General features: G+C 40.7%; 4 non-coding genes across 4 annotated transcripts; all 4 read left to right on the top strand.

Moving 5' to 3' along the window:
- The first annotated feature begins 6,659 nt into the window (after nt 1-6,659).
- On the top strand, nt 6,660-6,732 carry TRNAR-ACG (transfer RNA arginine (anticodon ACG)). The gene has a single exon. It is a non-coding gene; the product is annotated as a tRNA-Arg (tRNA).
- Nucleotides 6,733-10,869: 4,137 nt separating this feature from the next.
- On the top strand, nt 10,870-10,942 carry TRNAM-CAU (transfer RNA methionine (anticodon CAU)). The gene has a single exon. It is a non-coding gene; the product is annotated as a tRNA-Met (tRNA).
- Nucleotides 10,943-12,588: 1,646 nt separating this feature from the next.
- TRNAV-GAC (transfer RNA valine (anticodon GAC)) lies at nt 12,589-12,661 on the top strand. Its single transcript has one exon. It is a non-coding gene; the product is annotated as a tRNA-Val (tRNA).
- A 2,354-nt stretch (nt 12,662-15,015) lies between these two features.
- Nucleotides 15,016-15,088, top strand: TRNAM-CAU (transfer RNA methionine (anticodon CAU)). Its single transcript has one exon. It is a non-coding gene; the product is annotated as a tRNA-Met (tRNA).
- The last annotated feature ends 530 nt before the right edge of the window (nt 15,089-15,618 follow it).

Here is a 15,618-nt window from a genome sequence, read left to right as displayed (position 1 = left end):
GGAAGGGGGTGAATGTGGGAGGACCACGAAGCCGTTGCAGGCTATCTCAGAGTGTGTGAGCATCCAGAATTCCTGTGGGCTTCCAGAGCACATTTGCTTAGTTTGGTGGTAATCTTTCACGTGTTAGAAGACAATCTACCCGCAAGGTATACCTCTTATTGAATGTTTTTGACGTTTTTTAAATGTAATATTTGGATAACTTTAGAAAGCAGTATTTGAACCTAAAGCACATTTGTATATCGACCTGCTGTGACCCAGTTGACTTTTAAGTATTCCGAATCCAAGCATATAGTTTCAAATATGCGCAACGATAGCTCATTCGGCCTGTGTGCTGCTAGATTTTAAATTTGGGCAAGAATACAAACTACCTGGTGTATACATTTTTATACTGTCCTAGGAGATTCTTTAAAACACTTGGGTTCATTCTAGTCACTTCTTTAAGTTACTTAATTTTCTTAATGAGATAATAGGGATCTCCATGGAGCAATGCTGGTGTCAAATTTTGGTATGATGTTTAAAAATGGAGCAAAGGATTCAAATTTCCAATAATAATTATGATGATGGTTTGAAGTAGAATTTATGCAGTGCTTCTTTTTTTAAAAAGTACTTTTACATTTATTTTCTCAGTCTAGTTCTACAGCAATCCTACAGGGGTAGATTTTTTTACTGAAATAATATACAAACAATATTCTCTGACCACTTACTGTGTTTAATAAAAGATAAGTGTAAATGAACAAAACAGTCAACCTCTTGTGGAGTTTATATCTGAGAGACCCCAAAAAGTCATACAATTTAAAAAATGTATCAGTGAGCACAATTGAATATAATAGAGAGCAGGCAGCATTTTCAGTAATGTGAGTAGAGTGTTTACAAAAGAAAAAGAAATTAGCTTCTAGCCTTTTAGGTGACTGAGATGTCAAATTTATATTTCTAAACGTATTATTATGGAAATTTTCAAACACAATGAAGTTGGCGTAATTAGATAATGAACTCCCATGAAATCGGTCTTACGATCATCAACATTTTACCAATCTTGTTTCTTCTGTCTTTCCAGTACTCTTTTTGTGTTGGGGGTAGGCGGTTGGAGCTGGGAGTGGAAGTAAAATCTAGACATATCATTTCACCCTAACTTATGCCTTAGAGATAAGAACTCTTTTCCTTTTATTTCACTTTCTTTTCTTTATATGAGTGCAATATTGCTATTACATTCAGCAAATTCAGCAGCAGTCTCTTACTATAAGAAGTGACTTAGCAAAGAGTAAGTGGCAAAACTAGGATTTGAATCGAGGTTCTCTGTCTCTAGCTTCTCCTACCTGATTCCTTTTCCAAGTCATTTTAAACAAAGAACTGTCGTCTTATATTAAGGGAGTGTGTGCCTTCAAGTGAACGTGGAGTAATTAATTAATTAATTTTTTTAATGTGTAGGCTGAGAGGTTGTCTATATGGGAAAGAGTAAGTGACCCACTATTTACAGTAAACAATTTGCTTGCTAAATATATTTATAGTTTCTATTTATTCCTTTTTTGACATCAACAGAAATCCATTTGCCTGTATACTTTGTATTCTGGGATCATTTCAAAGCTCAGGAGAAAGTATGGTGCTCTTCTCAATGGGGACCCCACCAACCTTGAGACTTAAAGATATTGTCTTGCAATATCTACTCTTTCTAAGTCTCAGGGCTGGGTTTCCATGTGCACATGATTGTCAAAAGCAGTCTTTACCTTGTTGAGTTACCTCTGGTTTCATAAATAGTCCTTCTCTTCCCAGCCAATAGCATCATCATGCTATCCTCTTTTAATAGTTTAACTGATTGACACATAAACCTATAGTGCTAAGCTGGAAATGTATTACTATTGCACACTGTAATATCCTAGTTTATCCTAGGAATATGTTGGTATATAGTGCACATACAACAAAAATAGTCAGTTGAGGGAAACTGACAGATATGCCAACCATCTGTCCTAAGGATGATCCTTTTGTTCCTGGATTAGTCATCGATTCCACAAATATTTATTTAGCACCTTCCTTGTGCCAGAAGTCATAAGTGAATAGAAGAGACAAACAGAATCCCTGCCTTCCCAGAGCTTACATTTAAGAAAATTTTAAACAGAGGCTCCTAGCAACCCTCTGCTTTTTTGTCTCACTTCCATTTATTCATTTGTTTGTTAATTCCTTCATCAACAAACATGCAGAATGTCCACCATTGCCAAGCAGTGTGTTAGACAGTAAGGTTGCAATCAGAAGGCATTACGTGTCTTAATATCATTCTGGTGAAGGAATTGAAGGGTGTAGTATGAACCACCGTACCCTTAACACAAAACTAATTTCCACTTAAATCTTCCCAGTTATTTCCCTGATTATCCCATTTTCTCTCTCAAGTGTCCTTTAGCCTTTTACGAGAATACAGTACTCTTGCCTATTCTGTATTAGAAGTTAGAACTAAGGGCACAAGCCATAACTTTTGAGGCACACGTGTATCAAAGAAAACAAAGGACTTGCTGGGTGGAGGGGGTTGGGAGATGACATATTTTTTAAAAACAGGGCCAGCGGGTTAGGATCTCACATTTTTGTTGGGATGTAGAGTTCACATACTTATGATGTCACTAAATGTTTCTGCCAGTGAGGAGACAGGAAGGCACCACAAGGTTCTACTCTTGAAGAGAAGACTAGGATGGGCCTCTGTGTTAAAAGGTGCTGGAGAAAACAAAGTATAATCAAAAGATGAAAGCTGAAACAGAAATATTAAAAGAAGAAATAAGAGAAAAGGTAAGCTGGGATCATTAACAGTGAGAGAAGGGGGGAAGGGGGCTGTGATTTGAGGGGAGTGATGATGGAGGGGAATGTTGAGGCTGCAGAGCATCAGAAAACTTTTACTTCTCTTGACATCACTAGGGAATGTATTTGGTATATGCTATGTTTTTTTCCTTTCTGTTAACAGATATTCACTGAGATCCTGCTACACGTAAAGCACTACGCTAAATGTGGTGGGAGATTAACAAGTTGGGCTGTTGTTTTCCAGGGACTTCTAGTGTAGGTGATGAGACAAGATAGCCGGACACCCAGGAAAAGCATAGTAACAATACAAGGCTGTGGACGGTTGTGTACAAGTGGCTCAGAGAAGACGTATAGATCAGGGAGAAAGATTTCAGTTCTTGCTAGTGAGGGACACAGGGTCAGTCTGTGACCTGGAGAGGATTTGGTTAGGAGATGAGGAGGGAGAGCTCTGCAAGCTGAGTATGAGAAAAGGCAAGGAGGTTGGACTTATATGGCTGTTTAAGAAGGGATATGTGGTTTCCCTGGTGGCGCAGTGGTTGAGAGTCCGCCTGCTCATGCAGAGGACACGGGTTCGCGCCCAAAGTCTGGGAGGATCCCACGTACCGGGGAGCGGCTGGGCCCGTGAACCATAGCAGCTTATCCTGCGCGTCTGAAGCCTGTACTCTGCAACGGGAGAGGCCTGCGTACCGCAAAAAAAACCCAAAGACCTATTTTGCCTTCTTCTTGCCTTCAGGATAAATTCCTTATCTTGATAAATAAAGTTATTTATAAATTGGCACCAACCTATCTTTCGAAATGTTTTAATTTTTTTATTGTGATTGATCTCATACATGTCATACATGCAAAAAGTATTAAAATGTATATGTACGGTTGGAAGGATAAGAAATGAGCCACCATGTCTAGAAAAAAACCAATATTGCCAGTATATCAGAACCCCCATGTGCCCCGTCAAGCTGCCTTTCCAGCCACTTTTCCTGCTCCTCCTCTCCATGCCAATTAAAACTGTAGTTCTACCACATGAAACTGCTTTCCTCAAATAAACCAGGCAACTTTTGTGACTTTTAGTCATACAAGTACGGAACCCTCTGGCCCTTTATTTCCTCCTTCTTCACAAAGTCAAATTTGTTTCTCCTTCAAGATTAAGTTGAAATGCGATGTCATGAAGAGCTTCCCCTGACTTCCCTTCCAGAGTTAATTGCTGTACTTCCATGCTGCTGGCACACTTTCTTCCTTATTTCTGGAGTAGCAGTTCTCCTGTTGTATTGTAATTATGAATTTAGATTTGTCTCTCTGACTTGATGTTAGCTTTTTGAGGAATTTGGATTAAGCTTTACCTGTGAATCCTTAGGTTTTCACATTTTGCTCGGTAAATGAATATTCAATATATGCTTCTTGAGTTATCAAGATTAAGCTTTAGAAGAGATTGGGAAGCAGTTGGACATTGCTATCAATGATGGCTACTTTTTATTGACAGCCTAAACAGTTGCCAGGACTTTACCTGCTTTGTGTAATTTAATCTCACCACAAACCTGCAAAGTAAGTATCATGCCATTTTGCAGATAAGGTAGTGGGGTGACTAAAAAGTAAAGTGATTTGTCCAAATTCACATATTCCAGCAAAAGGCAGAGTCTCTCTCTAAGTCTGCTCTTTTTTTTTCCATATCAAGTTTCTTCTACGTGAACAGTGATAAGAATAGAGAGTAAACATTAAGACAGAAAACGTTAAACTATGCTTATTCTGGAAATGAACAGATTGCGATGAAGAAATAAACTTAAACTGCCAACTGTTATTTAAAAAGCTGCAAAAATAAGCCTGGGACCAGTGAGTGTTATATACTTTACAGACAAGTTTAGGTAGCATAAACTACTGATTTCCAGAGTTAGGAACTTAAGATTCCTGCCCTGTCCTGGAACTATTTAAGGTTGAGCTTCAGATCTTTACACTATTATACATGTATTAGCCTCTGACACTCCAAATTCAGAAACTGTAGTGTTATTTTACTATGCAGTCATGAAGATAGGTGATGTACGGCATTATTAATGGCCAAATCTAACACAGTTCTGATTTATAAGTCAGTATGTCACCATGTACAATTAATGTACTTGCTCTGAATACAAATACTGAATATAAGCTGTATATCAAATGCCTTTTATGATGGTTAGATCTGGAAATTTATCTATGTCTAATGTGAGTTAATAATGTAAGGAATGGAGCTCTTAAAAATGCTTTTAAAAAGTATTTCATTTTATTCCAAACATGGGGATGGTGTAGGGTATAGCAGCTAATACTGCTTGCCTATTCCACCACCAGTCACCAACACCAGCGCCCGCATTCCTCCTTTCCAACAGAAACATGATTTTATTCACATAACCTTCTCTATACTGCTTTGGCTTTGCAGGAGGTGGGCCCAATTCTCACCTCCTGAGGCAGAATTATGATTGATCTAATTAATCACAGTGGTCACATTCTTGGCAGTACTTGGATTAGGTGAGAGTATATGATACAAATTTAGCCAATGTGGGGGAAATCCACTGGGGAGCATATCAGAGAAATTGTTCTCAATAAGAGATACAGTAAAGAAGTCTGTTTTTTTTTTTCTGGACTTTACCTTGATATTGTGAGAGTTTGAGGTACTGCAAGGAAACCAGCTGGAGTATGAGATCCATATATTGAGAATGACAGAACACAAAGATTCAAAAAAACTTGGTCCTGATGACATCATGGAGCCACCGAGTTAACGAGGCACGTAGCCTCTCTACCTTCCAGACTTGTTAAGTGCGATAATAAATCCACTGTGTTTAAGCCAATTGAATGCTGTTGTTTGAATTGTTGTAGAGCTATTACTGAAAGTTTCCTTGATTGGGGAGGGATCTTTGGGCTAGGTGTCTTATAGTTTTATAAGCATTGTGTTGTAAGTCCTCCTGATGACTGGTATCATGAAAAACTCGAAGCCAACCACTAAGTGGTATTAAATATATCAGTCTGGTGCGCACTTGGTTCACTAAGCTGTTTCTTTTATATCAGCAGACTAGACATTCTCTTCACTTAGAAAGCCTACATCTCAGCCACTAGCTCCAGCCCAGCCCTACCGTCTGATTGTCGCTGGCTTTAGACTTAATGGACACATGCCCAGCCTCAGCCCCTGAGCACATAAACAGCCACTGTGAGCCACAAACCTATATTCGGGAAACTAGGATTCTGCTGCTGTATACGGCACTCCACTGCTCTTCCAATTAAACACCCGGGTTGAGATAACATGGAATCACAGACTCGTGATGCCTACGTGTACCATAAATTAAATTGTTTTCCTGTTGCTCACTGGCATTTTTCTCACTCAACTCTTCATTCGTGCATGCAGACTTTTAATGTAAGATTAGTCATTGTAGATACTGAGCGTGCTGCCCTTAAGGAATATAAAATTGAGTGGGGAGGACCGCTGAGCAAACAGCTGTTCACAACACTGTGATAAATGCCAAAATGAGGGGTGTGTTCTGCACCCTAGGAGTACAGGAAAGAACACCATCTAAACTGGGGAAGAATTAATAACTCGATTAGGTTTGCGAGTATTTCCCCTACTCCGTTTGTTTACTCTGGTCCCTGTTTCCTGGTTTCCTTCCTTCATTAGCAAAGCCCTAAAAACTCCATCATTTGCTACTTCCAGGTCCCTCACCACGAGGTCAAGGACATGAGGCTGGCAGGTTATTGCTATAATGAGGCTTCAAAGTAGACCGCGAATCTTTACATTCTATCATCTGGGAGAGAAGACGGCAGACAAATCAGAAGGACAGTGCACATCAAGCCACATCCAGAAATTTGATGGTATGAAAATGCAAAAACCTCGTAAAGGCTAATTAATAATGGTTTAAAGAAAACTGGCAAAAACAGGGCCAGTGGCGCAATGGATAACGCGTCTGACTACGGATCAGAAGGTTCCAGGTTCGACTCCTGGCTGGCTCGGGGCTATTGTTCCCTGTTCTCGGGGAAGGTGTGTACTGAGTTATTTACAAATCACTTCAGGCTGTTTTATTATGAGGAGGTCCTTATAAAACCTGTGGTGTTATTCTTCGATCACCACACAACCGAGAAGAACGGAGGGAAGATGGGGCTGGGGTGGGGCAGGACTAGAAAAGATATACAAAAGAATAGGACAAGAATCTTGCACAAATCGACTTATAATATCTTCTGCACCCACCCGTCTTGCATGACAAACTCTCCCTTTTCAGAACACTTGCCTCTTGAGAACACAGTGCTCTCTTGAGAGTTAGTGTGAATAGAATCCTCAACGAATCCTGCTAAATTTTCTCCAGTGTTCAGCTGTCCAAGTTCGCACCGAAACAAACTACAGCGATGTCATAAACAACAGAGAGAAACGTTAAGTAAGGAGGGAATCAGCAGTCAGGTGTTAAAGGAACCACGAGTGAGGAGAAGCAGCTCGTAAGCGATGAGACCTTCACACAGTAAACGAGAACGATGTGGATCTTGTGTCTATGAAGTGACTGAGATGGGCTTGGGATCTGCTGGGAAGAGCTAGCAGCAAGTTTACCTGCCCCGCAGGTATCTGCAGAACATCAATCCAGCGCCGCGCATAGCGTGCATCAAGCGCAGCCCAAGCTTTGCGGCTCAAAGGTGAGGAGTCCCTGTGGTCTCTGCCCTCGAGAAGAGCCTTCTCGTGAAGGTCAAGGATGCACAGCATCCGGGTCCGCTGACAGAAGAAGGGCAGTAGATGGACGAGTTTTTCATTCCTTGTCTACTGAGACCCACGTTGAAAGAGCGCGGGAGGCGGCTGATGGAATTCGGGCGACAAGCAAAGAAAAGAAAGAAGAGAAAAGAAGGAGAGCAGCTCCTTTCATCCCTGCTGAGTTGTGGCCTTTTAGGATAATCCAGCTCAAACCTTTTCTTTAAAAGCTTGGAATAGGAGATACAATTCTGGAGTCAAAAGGCAGACGCCACCAATACCACTGCCCGGGTTGCTGAGCCAATGACAACCACTATTAATAGCAATTGTGTGTGCCGTGTAGGAGACAAGTCTTTACGAATTTGCATTCTCATTCCCTTCCTACTTTCAAACTCATTGGTACTGACACCGCCCCCCCCCCACACACACACACCTTGTAGTTATGCTTCACTCTGTTTCGGGGATTTCTAACAAGGTAATGGCTATTTAGGTTATCCAGATTACTGACAAGGTAATGGCTGTTAACCGCAGGCTGTAACCAACAGAACCATAAGTAAACGAACACCCTAATCAGATCTCTCAAGTGTTTCCCAGAAAAGTGAATAATAAACCACGTTCCAGTATTTTCCCCCCTTCAAATTCATTAGGAAGATTGGAAGACTTTATCATCTTTTTATTATCAACTTGAAACCTTGGTCACTATGAAACTTTACAGCTGGAAAGTTCAGATGTCATCTGCTCAGTGTGATGAGCAGGGGTTAGGGTAAAAGAGCCTAAATGGTGATAAGGTTTCCACATTTCACTTGAATTATAAAATATTTATTCTAAATACACTGTGAAAATTTAAGTGTTTATATGGAAATCCCTAGAGCAAGTATTTGGACACTTTCTGTAAGCAAAGTTTGCTGGTAAATGAATTTAGGCTGGGCGGTAACTAAATTTGCATTTCAGTACCATTCCAACAGGGTACAGAATTGGAGGAGGAGGAAAATAGAAGAATGAAAAGAGAGGAAACAAACAGAAAACAAATTATAAAATGGTAGACCTCTATTCAAAAATCGCAATAATTACCTTAAAGGTAAATGGCCTAAATACATCAATTAAAAATCACAAATTGTCAGAATGGATTAAATATAAACAGTGGCCATAAGAAACTCACTTCAAATGTAATGATAGAGGTAGGTTTAAAATGAGAGAATAGGAAAAGATACAACATGAAATCACTAATCAAAAGAAAGCTTAAGTGAATGTATTGGTATCAGCCAAAGTAGACTTCAAAGCAAAGAAATTTACCAGCAGTAATGAAGAATGTTACACAATTATAAAGGGTCAATTGACCAAGAAGACACAACAATCCTAAAAGTGTAGTCCCTGGCCACAGAGCTTCAAAACCATTCTCTTTCAATAATTAATAGATCTAGTAGACAAAAAAAATCATCGAAGAGATTGAAGAACTGAACAATGCCATCAACAAATGGATCTAATTGATCAAGATCACAATGCAAGTAGAAACAAGGATCAGTGATTGAGAGAGAGACAAGATCATATTAGAATTAAGGAATCAAGAATGGTTAGAGAATAAAAGAATGGTATCATGAAACTCATATTTTAGAAAGAGTTTCTTAGCTGTAAATACCTGGAGATTCAATTGGAGAATCTGGAAGTTGAGCATCCCACATCCACGTTTTTTTTTCTGCTATCTCTTGAGGTCAGGGTAGTATGATCCCTTCAGAACCCCAGAATCTACTGCAGTGTCTGACAAAGCGCAGCTCCCCAGTGAATTATGTACCAAATGAATGGAAAGGAAGTGCCAGGTTCAAAAGAGCTGCACAAGAATAACATTCAATAGTTGGCAAGTCATTGGATATGGGGTTTGAAGGAGGAGAATGAGTCAAAGTTGACTTGGAAGCCTAAGCCCAAAAGGCCAGTACAGAGGAGATTGGGAATTGGATAGCTGGTGTGTGAATGAATGGACTACTGTGGGGAAGAACCGACAGTGATATCGTGAGCTGGAGTAGAGAAAGAGCTCATGTTTTGCAATCTAAAATCTGGTTCTCAATTCAGGCTTTGCCATTTAGCAGCTCTAGAACCTTAAGAACATAACTTCTCTGAGCTTCCATTATATCTGGAAATTGCAAATTATTGAAACCGAGCAGGACCCTGCAGGGCCTTCCCGGGGACAGATTTCCCCCCACCCCCATCCCCCGTATCCCCTGCCTGCCTCTTGTTTGTAGAAAAGCTTTATCATCCTAGGCCTTCCCCCAGTTCAAAGAGCAAATTTAATCAGAGAAGTGAGAAAATGAAAACACAAAGGAAAGCAGTCAAACAAGACAAATAATAATATTGGTAGTTTAGCCATAAAACAAACTCAAGAGCATTTAGTTCCTCCTTAAGGGCTATGGATAATATTCTGAGCCATATCTTTCAGTTATTTTGCAGATACTAAAACTTCCACCAGATGGAAAAAGTTGACTGCATGCTGACCAGTAGTGTGTAGATCCCAGACTTGTTGGAGCCAGAAAATTGATAATTGAGTTTCCTGAAATACCACCCTGTTACCTCACCATCAGTTAATCAGGGAATTTCTCATTGGCTGATTATATACCCTGTGAATGTCTCCCTCAGACTGTGTTTTAAAACCCTTCTCTGAAAGCTTTTGGGGCGTTTGGGTCTTTTGAGCCAGTTCTCCTTGCTTGGCACCCTGCAATAAATGCTGTACTTTCCTTCACCACAACCTGATGTCAGCAGACTGGCTGTGCTGCACTGGGGCCATTGGCCCCAAGTTTGGTTTGGTAACATTATGATAAATAGTTTTGTTTCCAAAATTCAATTAGACTACATGAAATAATCTCCATAAATCTCTTAGCGTGATGAATGGCACATATGGCTGAAAAAATAAAAAAGCAGGGAGACTTTTCATTAAGTTCAGTTTAAGTTTTTGTAGGGAAGAATGTCTCCAGTCATGTAGATGCAAGTGGAGATGTAGACTAAGACAGAGAAGTATGGACTGTAGACAAATTTGAGGGCTATTGATTCATTCAGTCAGTGAACTAATGTTAACTGGGCACCTCCTACTTTTCTTTCAACAAAGGAGATCATGAAAGGTGTAAGATCCACTGAGATCTCTGAGGGCAGGAAATACGACGTCATTCCAACACAAGACCAGCAAAAGACAGACACAATGAAGTGTCCCTAGTGCTGAGGTCCAGACGGTCCTATCTTAGGGTGAATATGGGAAAGACATGGACTCCACCTTTCATAGGTGTGGAATCTTACCCGGGTAACATTGGTTTAAACGGAGTGATTTTCAAGTAACATTGAGTACATACACTCTTTAAAAGCTGGAAACAGATAAAGCAGATGTTCTTGGAAAATACTATTTCATATTTTACTTTCAAAACGAAAAGCTTGGGGTACCTGCCCTCTTAGCGCAGTGGGCAGCGCGTCAGTCTCATAATCTGAAGGTCCTGAGTTCAAGCCTCAGAGAGGGCAGCGTTAAGTGTTTTCACAGTCCGCCTGGCAAAGCATGTGTCATCTGTGCTTAAAGAAATCAACACAAAGGAAAATTAGCAAATGCTGCCAGGTAAGCATTTGATAAATGTCTCAATATTCTATATTTGCTCAAGAGGATGAAATCAGCTTTCTGGTTTGTTGCACCTCTCAGTGGTTTGAGTGAAATAGACAAGAAATTTAGATTACACCAGAAGACAAAATCTATACCATATTTTTGGTCTTCCTCTCCACCCGATGGAAGAAGCAGGGGAATCTTCTTTCCTAAATTCGTGCTCTAAATGTCATCCAACCACAAATCATTTATTCTTTTAATTATGTAACAAATATTTCTTGTTAATGCACTGTTCTGGGTGCAGTTAGAAATTTGGAGCTCTTCCACACATCGTGTATTTCTCTATAAAAACAGCTGTGGTTGTTACAAGATTTTGGAAATATGGCACAGGAGGAGGAAGTGGGGTAACTTCTGTAGACCTCACATCTGCAACACATTCTAGAAATTGTACTAAAAGTTTATTAATTTTATGCAAATCATTTGATTTAGCCTTGCAGCTAACCCAAATATCATTATTTCTATTTGAAAGATGAAATTGAATTTCAGAGGAGTTGAATCATTTTTCTCAGGTCTAATAGCCCCAAGGAGCAAAACCAGACATGAAAAGTTGTTTTTTTCTGTATGAAAAGATGTGAGGTTCTCTTTTAATTTAAGGTATAGTCTCATAAGCAGTTTTTCTCCATACCACTTCCTTTCTTCCTTCATACATTCATAGAACAAATACTTTTAAATGAGTGGATTCATTTTTCCATTCATCAGACATTAATTCAAAATCACTTCTGTGTCTGACACCCAGGTTCAAGACTTCTAATTGTCCTTGACTCCTTCTTCTCCTTCAAATCTCTACATCCAGTGTCTTGAGACATTGTCAAATACTGTAGATCTTTCCTGCACAACCTCTCCAGAGTCTTTCTCTTTCTTCTCATTCATCTATGCCTTCATCCATTCTATAATGTTTATGGAGAATGTATTCTGTGCCAGACAGTGTACTGGGCTGGAGATGCAGAAAGACTCATGCTATTGCTAATCTCAGGAGCTAAAAAAATAAACCTCACTCAATCCCTTAATATCTTATAACTTCTTTTTCATTCTCTTCAATTCTGGTTTCCCTATTTCCTACCTATTTGGCATTCAAAATTAAAAACCTTTCATAAAATGTTACCTTGATCATGTAAGCCATCTGCGTGGAATTTTTTCAAGGGTTCTTAAGCCTCCACAATGTTTTCTCCAATGTATCTTCATGTGTCCAGGCTTTTCAATCACTGTTTCCCTCCATGTCTATTTTACACACACGCACACGCACGTACACCCCCTCCAACTGAACCAGTATATTTCTGAACACAGGATCTCTACCTCCATGCCTGTTCCTTCCATCCTGTGTTCACTCTTCATCTGTACACTTCAATGTCCATATATTTTTCCTTCGCTCTGATACGTCTCGCCTCTAAATTCCTATGGCTCTTGTATGTAACAGTATGTATTTTTGTTCTTGCATATAGTGTAAATATGTAACTTCTCAAGACCCAACTCAGCAAGAATCCAATAACTATCTCAGAAAAAATGCTAGGCGGAGGTTTCCGTGGTGTAGTGGTTATCACGCTCGCCTGACACGCGAGAGGTCCTTGGCTCGAAAGCGAGCGGAAGCAAGTGCTGCCTTTTGCTTTCCACCATCGGGAAAATTCAGCCCATCGCCTCCCCTAAAAGGAACCAGTGATCCTCCCACTTATGTTCCTTTGCTGCTTTAGTTTCGTGCTTAAGAGACAGGTAATCACAGGGCGCGAGAGAGTCATGGACATATACACACTAACAAACGTAAGGTAGATAGCTAGTGGGAAGCAGCCGCATGGCACAGGGATATCGGCTCGGTGCTTTGTGACCGCCTAGAGGGGTGGGATAGGGAGGGTGGGAGGAAGGGAGACGCAAGAGGGAAGAGATATGGGAACACATATGGGAAACTAACACACCATTGTAAAGCAATTATACCCCAATAAAGATGTTAAAAAAAAAAAAAAAAGAGAGAGAGACAGGTAATCAACCTGAGATAGTCCTCCTGCATTAGCCTGGTGTTCTGCGTGAGTCCTCTCAACTGGGACGTGATCTCTTCCATCCCGGAAAATCTGAAACCTGTACTTTTGCGGCCAGACTTTTCCCAAGGCGACTTTCTCCCTTCCTTACCAGAGGAATAGGTGCCAACCGCGCGCTTGCCTCAGAGTATCTTTGAGAGGATGTGCCCTTACTCCAGCCTAATGGCCTTGACTTTTCCTGACCTTCTGGCCGGCCCCAAAAGAAGGAATGACGTGGATGGAGATGGTCCCCTGAAAAACGGGAGGTGGGGAGTTAGCTCAAGTGGTAGAGCGCTCGCTTAGCATGTGAGAGGTAGTGGAATCGATGCCCACATTCTCCAGCCTTTTATCGGTTCAACTGAGGAGCTCTTGTTGATAACCGCAAATCTTCCAAAGTACAGAAGGAATTGAAAAAACGATACACTTTGGACCCTTCTCTGGGTAAGGACAAAATGGGGTAATGCTGGCTCTACTGGCCTTTGGTATGTACATGTCTCATTAATGATAAATCAAGTAGATTAAAAAAATCAAAAAACACATTGAAAATGTAACACCATGCACCAATGGGTGGAATTGACCTTATAAAGCAAAATCACAATGAGGTTCTACCGAAGAGTTGAAAGAAAAGCAAGATCATATCAAATCTTAAGAAATCAAAAATGGTCAGAGTGAAGCAGAGGGACATTATGAAAACAAATATTTTCAAAAGCATTATTTAGCTGCAAAAGCCAGCGAGACTGAAAGTAGTGAAACTGGAAGAGGATCATTCCTTGTCCATATTTATCCTTCTGGCTCCAGAGATCTGTGTGGTCAGATTCGTTCTGAATCACCTGAGCCTACTGCCCAGCACAGAGCAGCTCCCCAATGAATATGTACTGACTGAATGGAAAGGAAGGGACAGATTCAAGAGGGCATCACAAGAATAATGTTTAGTATTTGGCAGGGCAGTGGATGTGGACTTTGAAGGAGGAGGATGAGCCAAAATTGACTTGCAAGTCTAAGCCCAAAAGGCCAGCACAGAGGAGGTTGGGAATTAGATAGAGTGTGGATGAATGAGCTATTGTGGAGAAGAACAGTGAGATCACGAGCTACAGCAGGAAAAAAGATCCCAATTTGGAATCTAAAAGTCTGTTTCTCAATTCATACTTTGCTGCTTAGCAGCTCTGGGACCTTTGAAACATTACTTAACTTTTCTGAGCCTCCATTATATCTGAAAAATGCAAATCATGATACATACTTTTGTTACCAAAGTTCAATTTGAATATATGAAATCATCTCCATAAATTTCTTAGTATAATTGTAAGGCTGAAACAAACGAGGAGATTTTTTTGTGGCATGTGGGATCCTCCCAGACCGGGGCACGATTCCGTGTCCCCTGCATTGGCAGGCGGACTCTCAACCACTGCGCCATCAGGGAAGCCCAACAAGGAGGTTTTTTATTAAGTTCAGTTTGTGTTTTTTGTAAGGATAATGTCTCCAGTCATGTATATCCAAGTGGAGATTTAGAGTGAGACAGAGAAATATGGACTGTAGACAAATGTGAGGAGTATTCATTCACTCAGTCAGTGAACTAATATTAACTGGGCACTGTTCAAAAGTTTCTTTTGAACATAAGGTACCAAGGAAAGTATAAGAGTGACTGAGACCTCTGAAGGTGGGAAGGGGCAGATCACTGGAACACAAGAGGGAAAAAGAGCTGCAAAAGACCTGTACAATTCTTGGGTACTGCAAGCCAGAGTGTCCAATTGCTGGGTGTATACTGGAAAGGTGTGGACTCCACAATTCCTGGATGTGGAACACTTCAGGTGCAGCTTTGGTTTAAATGGAATGATTTACAAGTAACGTTGATTACATTCTTCAAAAGCTGGAAACTTATGGACATACCTGGAAAATAAAATTTTATATTTTATTTTCAAAGCAAAAAACAAGGGACATCTGCCCTCTTAGCGCAGTAGGCAGCGCGTCAGTCTCATAATCTGAAGGTCCTGAGTTCGAGCCTCAGAGAGGGCAAGTGTTTTCATCTTTTACCAAGCAGCAACAACAACAAATATCTCCTGTTAGTCCCTTCCTCGTGGAGCTACACCCCAGTCGGGAGGAGTGGGAAAAACTGAACAAGAAGCAAGTAAGAAAAAATGCATCACAAGCACACGAGGAAATGTGTGCTGGGGTGTAATCATTACGCAGTAAAGGGGCTCGGGATTGTGGAGGTGGCACGTTCAGCTTTCAGCGGAAGAGTCAGGAAAGATACTGTGTTGGAGATGCCTTTTAGTCTCTCCTTTCACACTTGCTGAAATCCTTGTGCCCGAAGTTTTTCTAATTCAGCTCAGTTTCAGTCTTCAGGGAATGAATCCTCCGTGTCATTGGTCTATAGACAAGGAAGGAAAACCTGAAAAAAGCTGTGAGGGAGTGAACATGGTCTGTACTGGACAGTGCTGGCCTTTCCATCTCAACATTCATGGTTTTTGGCTAGCGGGAGGGTGGACCTCTCACCTCTGTTTCCGAACAGAGAGATCCTGGTGAAAACAAGGCCTTTCCACTAT

Source organism: Delphinapterus leucas, chromosome 10 (genome assembly GCF_059928025.1).
Source record: "Delphinapterus leucas isolate spDelLeu-1000000601 "Yukka" chromosome 10, BTC_Dleu_Yukka2, whole genome shotgun sequence".
In the NCBI taxonomy this organism is placed as follows: domain Eukaryota; kingdom Metazoa; phylum Chordata; class Mammalia; order Artiodactyla; family Monodontidae; genus Delphinapterus; species Delphinapterus leucas.
The sequence above is the reverse complement of the archived record's forward strand: the minus strand, read 5'-3'. Positions and strand labels throughout refer to the sequence as shown.